The 13,175-nt window shown below is 37.9% G+C and overlaps 1 protein-coding gene and 1 long non-coding RNA gene across 4 annotated transcripts in view; one reads left to right on the plus strand and one right to left on the minus strand.

Annotated features, from left to right (window-relative positions):
* Positions 1-13,175, plus strand: part of traf2b (Tnf receptor-associated factor 2b) — a 47,293-nt gene that overhangs the window by 7,841 nt on the left and 26,277 nt on the right. The gene's annotated exons all lie outside the window — the stretch shown is intronic.
* Positions 472-7,037, minus strand: LOC125268009. The gene is made up of 4 exons (XR_007184783.1): positions 6,722-7,037; positions 5,493-5,525; positions 5,272-5,346; positions 472-873 (listed from the first exon to the last, which is right to left on the minus strand). It is a non-coding gene; the product is annotated as an uncharacterized LOC125268009 (long non-coding RNA).

A 13,175-nucleotide genomic window follows, 5' to 3' on the forward strand; every position in this document is an offset into this window, starting at 1 on the left:
ATGGCCCCATGCCAATTGCCCAGATGGATTTCATGCAGGATTGCACTAGCCACAAGGTGGGCCATAACTGGGCAACTTGTGCAAGACCCATATGGGTCCCAGTTTTAAGTTTTATGTGGGTACTACATGGGCTTGAAATATGGGTTGTAAGTGGGATTGTCCATGGGTTCCATGTTGGCCCTTTGTCAATTTCCCATGTAGATTATATGCAGGATTTCACTGGGTGTTAGGTAGGGCCCAACTATTTAACATATGCAAAACCCATCCTGGTCCCATCTTCAATAAATCTTCAAAATAAGATAAATGCATTCCTCACTAAGACAAACTACCATGTTAACAATGCACAACTTTTATTTTTATGTTATTTTCTACCCGAATAGTAATCTGAATAGCAAAACCACACAAATAAAATAGCAAAAAATTACCAGGGCAGAATGCAGTAGAGAACACAGTGAGACTGAAATCCTTTCAATTTCAGTTTTATTTAATGGCACAAAACTACAACTATAATAAAGTACTTCAATACAAGAACTACAACAGAAGCCATACAACTCAACCATAAAGGGATAGTTCACCAAAAATGAAAAGTCTGTCATCATTTGCTATCATCTACTTTTGTCATCATTTACGAAACATCATTTCTGTACAGCAGAACAAAGAAATTTATACAGGTTTGGAACAACTTGATGTAGAGTAAATTATGACAGAATCTTCATTTTTGGGTGAACTATCCCTTTAAGCTACAGCCAACTTTTGGTGCATTCTCGCTGCCCTCTGTCTCTTGCTCCAGTAAACCACTTCGACAGTGCCCTCTCCGCTTCTTGCAAGTTAACCTTGGAGTTAACCCCATCAGGGGGTTGTTCTTAAGAGCCTCTGCAAAAACAAATAACAATATACATGCTAATTAATATTACAAATAGGGATGGTCTGGGGTGCGTTTCCTGAACAACGATGTTACTCGCTGCTGAACTACCATAGTATGATGCATCAATGAACAAACCAACTAGCTAGTCACGACTGTTTCCCGAAACCATATTGTCACAAACCTGTCGTTCAACCACGTAGGTGAATGACGTCACAAAGTTGGTGAGTTATAACTTCTTTAAATGAATCCGTTTGAGATTGAATTAATGCTAGATTTTCTGCTATAAACTAAAATATATAAATGACATTTGTATATATTCAAAATAAAATATATACATTGTACTTAATGTCAGCTTGCTTATTTTGCTCAAGATAACGATTTATTAAGTCCACATGTCATAAAAACAGGAAACTATGATTCTAACTGCAGCTCAAGAGCTGTCGTTTCAACCAACAAGTTCGCAATGCAGTTTGCGAATGTTCATTTGAACAATGGTTTCGGGAAACACCAAATCGTTGAACAATGTAAGTAACAACGGAACTTGTGATGTTAGTTGGCTAACGATGCTTTTGGGAAACGCACCCCTGATCGGTTGGCTGCAGTTCAGTGTTTGTAGATAATCACATTCAGTATGACTAAATCGGTAGTTACTAGGGGTGTGCAAGAAAAAGTGCAGTAAAATACACTTTATTTTAGTACACTTCCATAATGTACTTAAAGTGCTTTATTTTTGTGCACTTATTTTGTACTTAATATACTATAAGTTTTAGTTTATATTCATGGTGTCTCAAAATAGCACAGTTGAGTACACGTAGATGTTCTTAAGATTATCTTAAGAACTACTAAAGACGAAATTTTTGTATATTATGTACAAAATAAGTGCACGAAAATAGAGCACTTTAAGTATATTATGGAAGTGTACTAAAATAAAGTGTATTTTACTGCACTTTTTCACCTGGGTATAGAGTTTACTTAATTCATTTGTACTGTATTTTTCATGAAAATCCATTCAAATAGATCTTGTGACAGAATATATAAAAATACAGTAAATGTTTATGTAAAGCGTTCATAGCACACTTTTAAGTAATGCACTTATAAAACACTGTATATTTGGTATACTTTATCTGACTACACCTAAAATCATTTGAAGTGTTGGCGCTCAATTAGTGCATTTATATTAAATGTACTTAAGTAACACAGTTAGAAAATGTACTTAACTAGTACATTAGTAACTTATTTGAAAAACATTTAAACTTTTAGATAGTAAGTAATTTTTGTAAAGCTTAAAATTTTTTAACGTGTGTTCTGAGCGCAAAATTTAAATCATAAAAAAGAGCTAAGGAATATTCTACAATGTTTAACGTGTGAAAACATTTAATTGCCTCATGTACTTACTGGTTTTCTAAGTTGAAATTCAGTATACAAAACCGTTTTATTTTATTTACTTATTTATTTTAAATAATAATGGCGGGCCTCGTTTACCCTTCCAGGTGGACGTAGGAAAAAAAAAAAGAGGTTTTGGAGGCAAGTTCAGTGATTGGTTTAAAGTCTTAACAGGCTGTAAACCAATGGGCGACTGGCACTGCTGCAACCGATTTGACCCCCGGTTTCACAGAAAAGGCTTAACCCTCTGGAGTCTGAGGCTACGTTTACACATGGGCGGCTATTTTCATAAACAGATATTTCAACCTCTCCGGGTTTCAAAAATAACATTGTGCACACATGTCAGTTTTCAGAAAAGTGTTCATTTACACGTACCCGTGTATATATGACGTCAAGAGTGTAACGAGCAGCTCAAGCCCACGTAAGCCAATCAGAATCCCAAAAAAGAATCCCGAATTCCTCTTGAAGTGATTCGAAGTTGTTGCAAAATTGCTGATCTCCGAGCACTCATTCGTCTCTGCTCCTCGACATAATGGAACAGCTGTATTTGCAAATGCAAACACACGAGAAGAGTTTGCACCAACATAAATGCGACTGTTACTCTAAACGCTTTCATGATCACATGTAAACATAGGTCGCACTTTTTGACATAGGTGCGAGCTCTGGCGCATACTGTGACGTTGGCTGCCTAAACACCAGTTTGTCTCAGTTTACATGCAAACGTGCAAACGAAGATTTTCAAAATCTCCACTCTGGCCGGAGTTTTTAGAAAGACTCGTTTTCAGAGGCGAATTCTCCGTTTGCGTGTAAACGAAGGGCGCAAACGAAGGGAAATGTCTCCGTTTTTCAAAATAACCATGTACGTGTAAACGGGGCCTGAGGCTGATTTGGGGCTTGGAGAAGTTTTGACATGCCCTGACATTTGTGCTTTTTTCAGTTGTTCATAAACATATAAATGTCAAAAGTGTCATTACACTGTATTCAGCACAAACTAGGCTACAATAATATGTGAGGAACATGTATGTACATGTTTGTGTTTTTGAAGGAATAATGTTTATGCATGGTTATTGAAAAAACAAAAACTTAAGTCACTGAAATAAGGCCAAAAAAAGTATATTAAATCTGTGTTCACAAGACTTTTGGGTATTGGAGGTTGTAGACTAGAGTTTTTGCTTCAGAATTATGTAAAAATTATGCTGCCTACTCCTTCATATAAAACAATATATTGATTTAGTTTTTGTAAGACACTTTTTGTCAAGAAACACAGTATGCATGGGGGCGTGAATTTGCATGAATAATGGGCCATTTACACCTGAGAAGACAAAAGAATCACATAGTAATGATCTGAAATGACTTGCATATTAATGAGGCCTATCAGTCAGATAGGCTGTGAAAAAAACCCTCTGTAATAATGTCTCAGCTCATCATAAACAGCAATACTGTGAAATATACAATTTAAAATAATGGTATTCTATTATATTCTTTAAAATATAATGTATTTCTGTGGTGCAAAGTGTCTGAACAATTATATTATATATTTTATTATAATAATATATTTATGTAAATTTTCTATATTGAGAAATAATATTTATTGTCATCACTATGAGTGCTGGATACTGTGTTTTTAATTCATACTTGCAGCCGGAGGGCGCTCTTTACACCTTTAGTCCACAAATTCATAATATAAAGAAGAAAAGGAACTAGGAACTAACGGCATGTCTTCTAGAGATCACTAACCATTGCTTTAACATCCAAATAAACACTTTTCAAGACAATAAATACACGATTGAGACGATGAATGCATGTATTGCCTCTGAATTTGCGTCTGAATAGCGCTGGCTTTGTGAGCGTGACCGCATTAGCGGATAATGAGCTGAATCACAGACTTCTGACATGGCTCTCTTTTCATACAGATTACATAAACACAGAATGTTTGTTTTCGATTTGACTTGCACGATTTAAAACCTGACATTTCAACATTTCTTCAGACGTAAGTGTCATTTTTTTTTTTGTCATTAGTATTCATAAGTTACAGTTCATTTTCTGAGAACTATCAGATTGAACTTCGTTCAGAGGGAGAGGAGAGATCACGCATCATGTTAGTTTTCTTTATTTTACAAAAAGCACAACATTGTGTTTTTACTCTGAGTGTACACAAATAAAAGAAGATATTCTATAGTTTCAATTGATATATTACTTATGTCTCTATGACAAGAAATGACGGAGTATTTTAAGTCTGTTTTGCTGCAATGTGAAAAAAAACCTGCAAAACGCGACGGCGCGTTTTCAGACCTCAGGGAGTTAAGCTAGTCCTAGACTAAAATGCATGTTTGAGCCGTTTTAACTGACTGACATATCTTATATGTAAGCGCCATTGTTTTGTCTAAAGATGCACAAAAGTGATGATTTTTATCTAAGGTACTTTTATAAAAGCCACTTAAATGGCCTAATAGAACTAAGGCCGAATCTAAGCCCTGTCAGTGAAACCAGGCCTACATCTTGGCAAAGTAAATTATTTGTAAAACGTATGTTAAAATATGGTTTCACCACTTTAGTTTGACTGACAATGTTTTATGCTGGCTGTATACTTAGAAAGAGAGGTAAAAAAGGATATAAATACTGTTCGGTTTCTCGCACAAACCGATCGTTTCGTGTCTTAGGACATCAATGTGCCGCCACGAGCCACAGGGTTTCATTTGGATTCGTCTCTGCATGTTTATTGACTCTTATAATCTGTGTGACCATTGACTCGCATTATAAGACTGACAGACATCAACGGTTGGAGTTAAAAATCATCATTTATGTTCTGAAGAAACAAAGTCACCTACATCTTGGATGCCCTGGGGGTAAGCAGATAAACATCACATTTTCACTTTTGGGTGAACTATCCCTTTAATATTATAAAGAGACAAGACTATTTTTGGTGAGCCAAAAAAACCAAAATAACGACTTATTAAGTGACGGCCGATTTCAAAACACTGATTCAGGAAGCTTTGGATCATAAATGAATGAATGAGGTTTACCGTATTCAACCGGATCCGGGCCGTATCCAGCTGAGACGAAGGACCGGCGCCCTGACACGACCCCATGGCTTCTGACTACTCGTTACATAGACAATGGTGGACAATTTGCAACTTAATTTCTAACAAGATGTGATGCAACATGATTTACATCATCTGATTTTAATATCCTTAGCGAAACTTTATATTTGCATATGGCGAAATAATAAATTCAAATTACTTACATGGTAGAAGAACACCTGCCAGCTATTCAGGATCTGAAAAAAAATCCAGAGAAGTACATGTAATAATGATCATTGTAGAAAAGGTTTTTAAAGTTAAACTAATGTTTGTTTAGAAGTTAGGGTTGCCACCTTCAGTGGGGCAAAATAAAGGACACCCATAAATGGCCCTAAAATAATAAATAAAAATCATGACAGACTTTAAGGACACATATGCTCTCAATGAAACCAATGGAGCTACGATCAACTTAGGCTTACGATGCTTTTGGGAAATGCTGCCCTGGGCAATTAACATGGGGCCATTATGGAACCTGCATACAATCCTACATGGGCCCCATTTTTCAACCTTTTTTATATCCCATATGGGCTCCACATACAAATGTTGGCTAGGCTCCAATAATGTATGGGATATTATAGGTATTAATATTTGTCCACCGTTTGTGACTATGGTTTTTGGCAAACTGCAGTTCACCTTAATGGACAGGCGCATTGACAACTTATATTTGGAAAGGCTCCACTTCTATAACGGGCGGACGCGTTTCAAAAAAGCGCGGGTTTACAATGCATGATCTCCAGACTCTGTTGCTTTGGAAACAAAGACATTAAAATGCAATTACGTGCAAATGGGCTTCTCTACTACGTATTCTTATGTCGATTTATTTTTATTTGCTATTATTATTGTCCAAACTTCAAAATCCATGCGTTTATTCAGCTATGTGTAGGCCTATGTAAAAGGGATTGATACGGGACGCATATTTCACCTCTCAATGCGATTCCGTAAATAAAAAATAGAAAAATTTCGGAAAGGGTGTTTGCCTTAGAAGTCTATATCTCAACATGTAAAGTAGAATAAATATCTGTCTAAATAATGCAAATAAAGAAAAGAAATGTGCGCCAAAAAAGACAAAAGGGCATCAAATTAAATCATAAAAGGCTTAGAAGATCAAATGATATAAAGTAGCCTAATATTCTTCTGATAAACAAACGTTTTGTGTTTAAACTTTTAACTATTTGACCTGACTATTTCTCCGCGCCATGAGATAACGTAGCTTCAAATGACGTGTATTTTACATTTCACTAATCGATTAATCTAACCATTAGTTAATTAGCTAACTGACCACTTCCCCCTTACAGCTGAAGAAACGTATTATGAAATACCTGTATTCTATTCTGTTATGATTAGTTTAAAACACTTTTACATCATCACATCATATAATTAAAGATGTACTCACCGCAGTTGTAACTTAGCCCGCTGCAGCGCACTCCAGCACTCCTAGAAAAAGACTGCCAACTAAGCCATCACAAAATGGCGCAATATTTTTTTTTTTTTTTTTTTTTTTTGACGCATAATGCTGAACACATTTCTTACTAAATGTACAATATACTGCCTTTGGCAAACAGCAGAAATATATACTTTGTTGTTATTTAATTTTTATTGAAAGCTACAGAACACAAATAAATTGACCTTTTCACAGACTGTGATGATGCGTTTCAACCGTCATCAGCAATGTAAATCCAGCAAAGTTTTTTTTATATTTTCATTTTTTTTTTAAAGGTACGTACATTTATAAAACTATATAACTTTATATTACCTTTGCATAAATAAAAAAAAAAAAGTTTGGTTTTCTGCATTGTCATAAAATTGAGATCTTCAAAGTCAGACGAAACACAACGTGACACACTACAACACAAACAATAATTTTGAGAATGCATTTCACTGTTCTTATTAAATTTGACTAATATTGAATCTGTTTTTTTGTTTTGTTGTTTTTTGTTGTTTTTGCAAGTGAGATGAGTAAATGTCTGCTCAAATTTATTCTAAAATTACTAACCATCATATTTACACAGCGCACATAACGCCTCTGCACTTACTCCCGATTTCTATCAACACTGGGACAGCTGCCTGTCAATAAATGTGAAAAATTACTTATTTGAAAAAGTAACTCATATATTTTGTTGTAAATTTAAAAGTAGGCTAATGTGTTACTTTACTAGTTAGCCTGCTTGAAAAAAAGTTATCTGATTATGTTACTCAAATTAATGCATTACCCCCAACACTGATCTCACTGGTCTCAGATAATGAACCATGTGTGGTAGGTTTTCATGGAAATATTTTTTTCTAAATATTAACATTTATTCACTTCATAACTTAATTTGTGTCAGCTCCATCAGACACACTAAAAAGCATGCTGATTTAATTTAATCCATCAAACAATGAAAGTCTTCACTCATGTAAGAATGATGTTCAATAAAGGAGCTATAATGATAAAATAAATTCTGTTTTCCCCTGTTTTCACACTATGAACAATCCAGTTCCTGTTTTCCTTAATTCCCCTCCATCCTTTTAATATTACACATCTACCCAATGTTCTTAGGTAAATAATACATAATATCATGTAGTTCCATTGATGTTTTAACATTTTTACACAATAAATTGAAAAAAGATATCTTTCAAAATTAACAAAAACCTTCATCTGATAGTGTTAACTTGTAACTTGTTGACAAAGGTCCAGCTGGGGCCTAATATACAGTACATGTAAATAGAATCATGAAACAAAATTTGAAGAATTAAAACATAATAAAGGTCCTGCACAGAACACTTAGCGCACATACATAGATACATGATTCACAGCTTCTTCAAGGCTGAAGTTGATCTGAGCTCTGGTCTCAGCAGGAAACTTTCCCAAAACATACTTATAACATGTTCTTTTCTCTCAGTCAGAGGTAGACAATATTCAAAATTATTTTATAGTGTTTGAAAAAGAAAATAAATGGTTTAACATACATTGAAGAAGTCATTCAAATAATTTAACAGAAAGATACATTTTGATTAATAACTTAAAATATATATATTGACGCAGCAGTGGATTCATGAATCCATTCCTTCAATAGCGTTTTTGAGAGCACTTGTCAACCATCAGACAAAATCGGGAGTCGATAAAATATTTAGAATATGGGTTAGTTCACACAAAAATGAAGATTCTGTCATTAATTACTCACCTAACCTGTAAAACTTTCATTCATCTTTAGAAACACAAATTAAGTTAAATTAATCTTTTTGATGACAGCCTAAGCTAAGGAGCCCAGCACATGACATGAAGGAGAAAAATAGTAGGCTAAATCGTGTGCACGCTTAACTAATTAATTCCCTTGATTTACTAAATTGTGTGCACAATTTATAAATCGAAGGAACGAATTAGTAAATGTGCACACAATTTACTTTTTTCCCTGCATGCCATGTGTGGGGCCCCATACTAAGCAACTACCACTTCAACGCTTCAAAAAGTTCATAAAGAGATTATAAAACTAATCCATATGAATTGAGCAGTTTAGTCCAAATTTTCTGAAGAGAATCAGTAGCTTTATATGATGAACAAGTACGAGAACCAGTAAGGTTCATTCTCGTGTGTTACCCAGCACGTTTGAGCTTTCGGAGGAGGTTTGTTCTCGCGTGTGAAGCAGGTTCGGTTGAGCTTTTGTTTATGTTCGCTGATCAATGTTTATATGTGAATAAAAGCCTAAATTAAATTAGGTAATGAGGGTGAGTAATTCATAACAGAATTTTCAGTTTTGGCCGAACTATCCCTTTAACCATGCTGTCACAATCACGTTTGTTTGGATCTGTATATTTGTTTGGCTTTGTTTCAGTTCACTGTCCAGTGTCATCACTAAACAAATGTGTTGTACATGTATGTTGCTCTGTTCCTGTTCCACTAGGATTATGTGTTGGATTTATTAAATATTACCTATTTACCTTCATCATCATCTTCGTTTATGTGTATGCAACCACCCTCGTGACACACACGTTATACAGTGGAGAAATTTAGCTCCCCCCTCAGTTGTACCTGGCTTAATAAATATATTTAAAAAATGGCAAGATTATTTACAGAAACTATTGCAATGGGATGATGGAGTTGACATGTAAAAGCTGTGACTGCAGAGACTTCAACATTGTTTGTTTAAAATATAAATAATATATAACTTTCAGGGCTATGTGTCCTACTGTGAGATCCACAATGAGCAGGAATTAGGAAAGCGTTCCTCAGAGTTAAAGATGACCATGACATTTCCTGATTTATTCAGAATTATAAAAACTCCTGACGACGTTGACAAAGCAGGCCCCATATGTATTTCCCCATTCAGATCATATGTAGAGATTACCTATGTGGGTACTACCTTGGGCCCATGTAGACAGCCTACATGGGACTGATTGTGTTTGCCCATGTTTGACCCATATGGTTTGGCCATGCGGGCCCCATATGTATTTCCCCATTCAGATCCCATATAGAGATTACCTATATGGGTACTACCTTGGGCCCATGAAGACAGCCTACATGGGACTGAATGTGTTTGCCCATGTTTGACCCATATGGTTTGGCCATGCGGGCCCCATATGTATTTCCCTATTCAGATCCCATATAGAGATTACCTATGTGGGTTCTACCTTGGGCCCATGTAGACATCCTACATGGGACTGATTGTGTTTGCCCATGTTTGACCCATATGGTTTGGCCATGCGGGCCCCATATGTATTTCCCCATTCAGATCCCATATAGAGATTACCTATGTGGGTTCTACCTTGGGCCCATGAAGACATCCTACATGGGACTGATTGTGTTTGCCCATGTTTGACCCATATGGTTTGGCCATGCGGGCCCCATATGTATTTCCCCATTCAGATCCCATATAGAGATTACCTATGTGGGTTCTACCTTGGGCCCATGAAGACAGCCTACATGGGACTGATTGTGTTTGCCCATGTTTGACCTATATGGTTTGGCCATGCGGGCCCCATATGTATTTCCCTATTCAGATCCCATATAGAGATTACCTATGTGGGTTCTACCTTGGGCCCATGTAGACATCCTACATGGGACTGATTGTGTTTGCCCATGTTTGACCCATATGGTTTGGCCATGCGGGCCCCATATGTATTTCCCCATTCAGATCCCATATAGAGATTACCTATGTGGGTTCTACCTTGGGCCCATGAAGACATCCTACATGGGACTGATTGTGTTTGCCCATGTTTGACCCATATGGTTTGGCCATGCGGGCCCCATATGTATTTCCCCATACAGATCCCATATAGAGATTACCTATGTGGGTTCTACCTTGGGCCCATGAAGACAGCCTACATGGGACCGATTGTGTTTGCCCATGTTTGACCCATATGGTTTGGCCATGCGGGCCCCATATGTATATCCCTATTCAGATCCCATATAGAGATTACCTATGTGGGTTCTACCTTGGGCCCATGTAGACATCCTACATGGGACTGATTGTGTTTGCCCATGTTTGACCCATATGGTTTGGCCATGCGGGCCCCATATGTATTTCCCCTTTCAGATCCCATATAGAGATTACCTATGTGGGTTCTACCTTGGGCCCATGAAGACAGCCTACATGGGACTGATTGTGTTTGCCCATGTTTGACCCATATGGTTTGGCCATGCGGGCCCCATATGTATTTCCCTATTCAGATCCCATATAGAGATTAACTATGTGGGTACTACCTTGGGCCCATGAAGACAGCCTACATGGGACTGATTGTGTTTGCCCATGTTTGACCCATATGGTTTGGCCATGCGGGCCCCATATGTATTTCCCTATTCAGATCCCATATAGAGATTACCTATGTGGGTTCTACCTTGGGCCCATGAAGACAGCCTACATGGGACCGATTGTGTTTGCCCATGTTTGACCCATATGGTTTGGCCATGCGGGCCCCATATGTATTTCCCTATTCAGATCCCATATAGAGATTACCTATGTGGGTTCTACCTTGGGCCCATGTAGACATCCTACATGGGACTGATTGTGTTTGCCCATGTTTGACCCATATGGTTTGGCCATGCGGGCCCCATATGTATTTCCCTATTCAGATCCCATATAGAGATTACCTATGTGGGTTCTACCTTGGGCCCATGAAGACAGCCTACATGGGACCGATTGTGTTTGCCCATGTTTGACCCATATGGTTTGGCCATGCGGGCCCCATATGTATTTCCCCATTCAGATCCCATATAGAGATTAACTATGTGGGTACTACCTTGGGCCCATGTATTCAGCCTACATGGGACTGATTGTGTTTCCTCATGTTTGACCCATATGGTTTGGCCATGCGGGCCCATATGTATTTCCCCATTCAGATCCCCTATAGAGATTACCTATGTGGGTTCTACCTTGGGCCCATGAAGACAGCCTGCATGGGACCGATTGTGTTTGCCCATGTGTGACCCATATGGTTTGGCCATGCGGGCCCCATATGTATTTCCCCATTCAGATCCCATATAGAGATTACCTATGTGGGTACCACCTTGGGCCCATGTAGACATCCTACATGGGACTTATTGTGTTTGCCCATGTTTGACCCATATGGTTTGGCCAAGAGGGTCCCATTTGTGTTGCCCATTTTGTGCCCATGTACTCATTTCCCATTAATGACCCAGCTAGGACCTACATAGGGAGCCCACATGTTTTTGCCCATGTGCGACCTACTTGGCTGACCCATGTGGGCCCCAGATAAGATGCCCATTATGAGACCATGCCCACTTGGTACCCATGTAGCCCAAGCATATACCATGTGGGGCCCACATATACATGTTGGCTGGGAAGATGTCCCGTTGAAATATATGAGGTATAACGTTTATTTAAACTGTAAAAGTAAAGCATACATTTAAATTATTGTGACAGATATGAAGGGGGAGGAGAATTTATGCCTGCGTCAGGTTTCTCGACGAGAAGGACTTCCGCAAAGGATGCACCGGTGTATCCTCGCTCATGACTCCTCAGAAAGCCTCCTCACTCCTCGATCCTCGCCTCCTCGCGGTGCAATTAGAGAATTGGTATGTCCTTCAAGATGGCTGAGCTCGATCGTTTTCCGGGTCATAGGATGGAGGACGGAGGAGCGAGGAGACGAGGAGGGATATTGAGAAGCACCCACATATCCTCTTTCCTGTGGCCTCAGGGGATAATAAAAGGTGCGTTCCATTCGACCGTAAGTGGACTGCGAAATGGACTTCACAGGGTATTCTGCCATCTTAAGTGAGATTCCATTCCGAAGGGAGCGAACATGTTCAGTTCGAAGGGCACTGCGAACGGCATAGGGAATAAGGGAACATCGATACATCACTTCTCAGGAAGTAGAGAGGTCAAATTACCCAACTGTCATTTCGCACCACGTCACCAGTCAGAACTACGATGAAGCAGAGCCATTGAAAGAGTTTAACGGCTCTCTGGTTTTGAGTATTCATACATTTTATACGAACGAAAGTATGAATGGTTATGGCGATGAGTGTTACATATTTCATTGTATGAATAGGCATGACAAAGTAAAAGTGTTGAAAAGCAGCTAAGGCTCTATAATTTATTTTATTTTATTTAACGTTACCTCAGGAGTGTTTATGCGGCTGCGCGTGGAAAAGAAAGCGCACGAGACCATGGATTAAGAATACATTTATACAGTTAACCAAATGAGAATTTATTTTCATATGGCATGACAGTTACAGCTTCAAATCTGTTAAGAGTCAATTTTAAATTCGAAAGTAAATTAAAATATCTATTTATTTATTTATTTATTTATTTATGTTATCAATCTGTGCGACACTGTTGTTGACTTTCTTTGATGACGTTTGCAGGGCGTTCCAAATGAACGATTATTGTCAACGAAGTCCACTTCAACTG

The sequence above is a fragment of the Megalobrama amblycephala genome, linkage group LG4 (genome assembly GCF_018812025.1).
Source record: "Megalobrama amblycephala isolate DHTTF-2021 linkage group LG4, ASM1881202v1, whole genome shotgun sequence".
NCBI lineage: Eukaryota > Metazoa > Chordata > Actinopteri > Cypriniformes > Xenocyprididae > Megalobrama > Megalobrama amblycephala.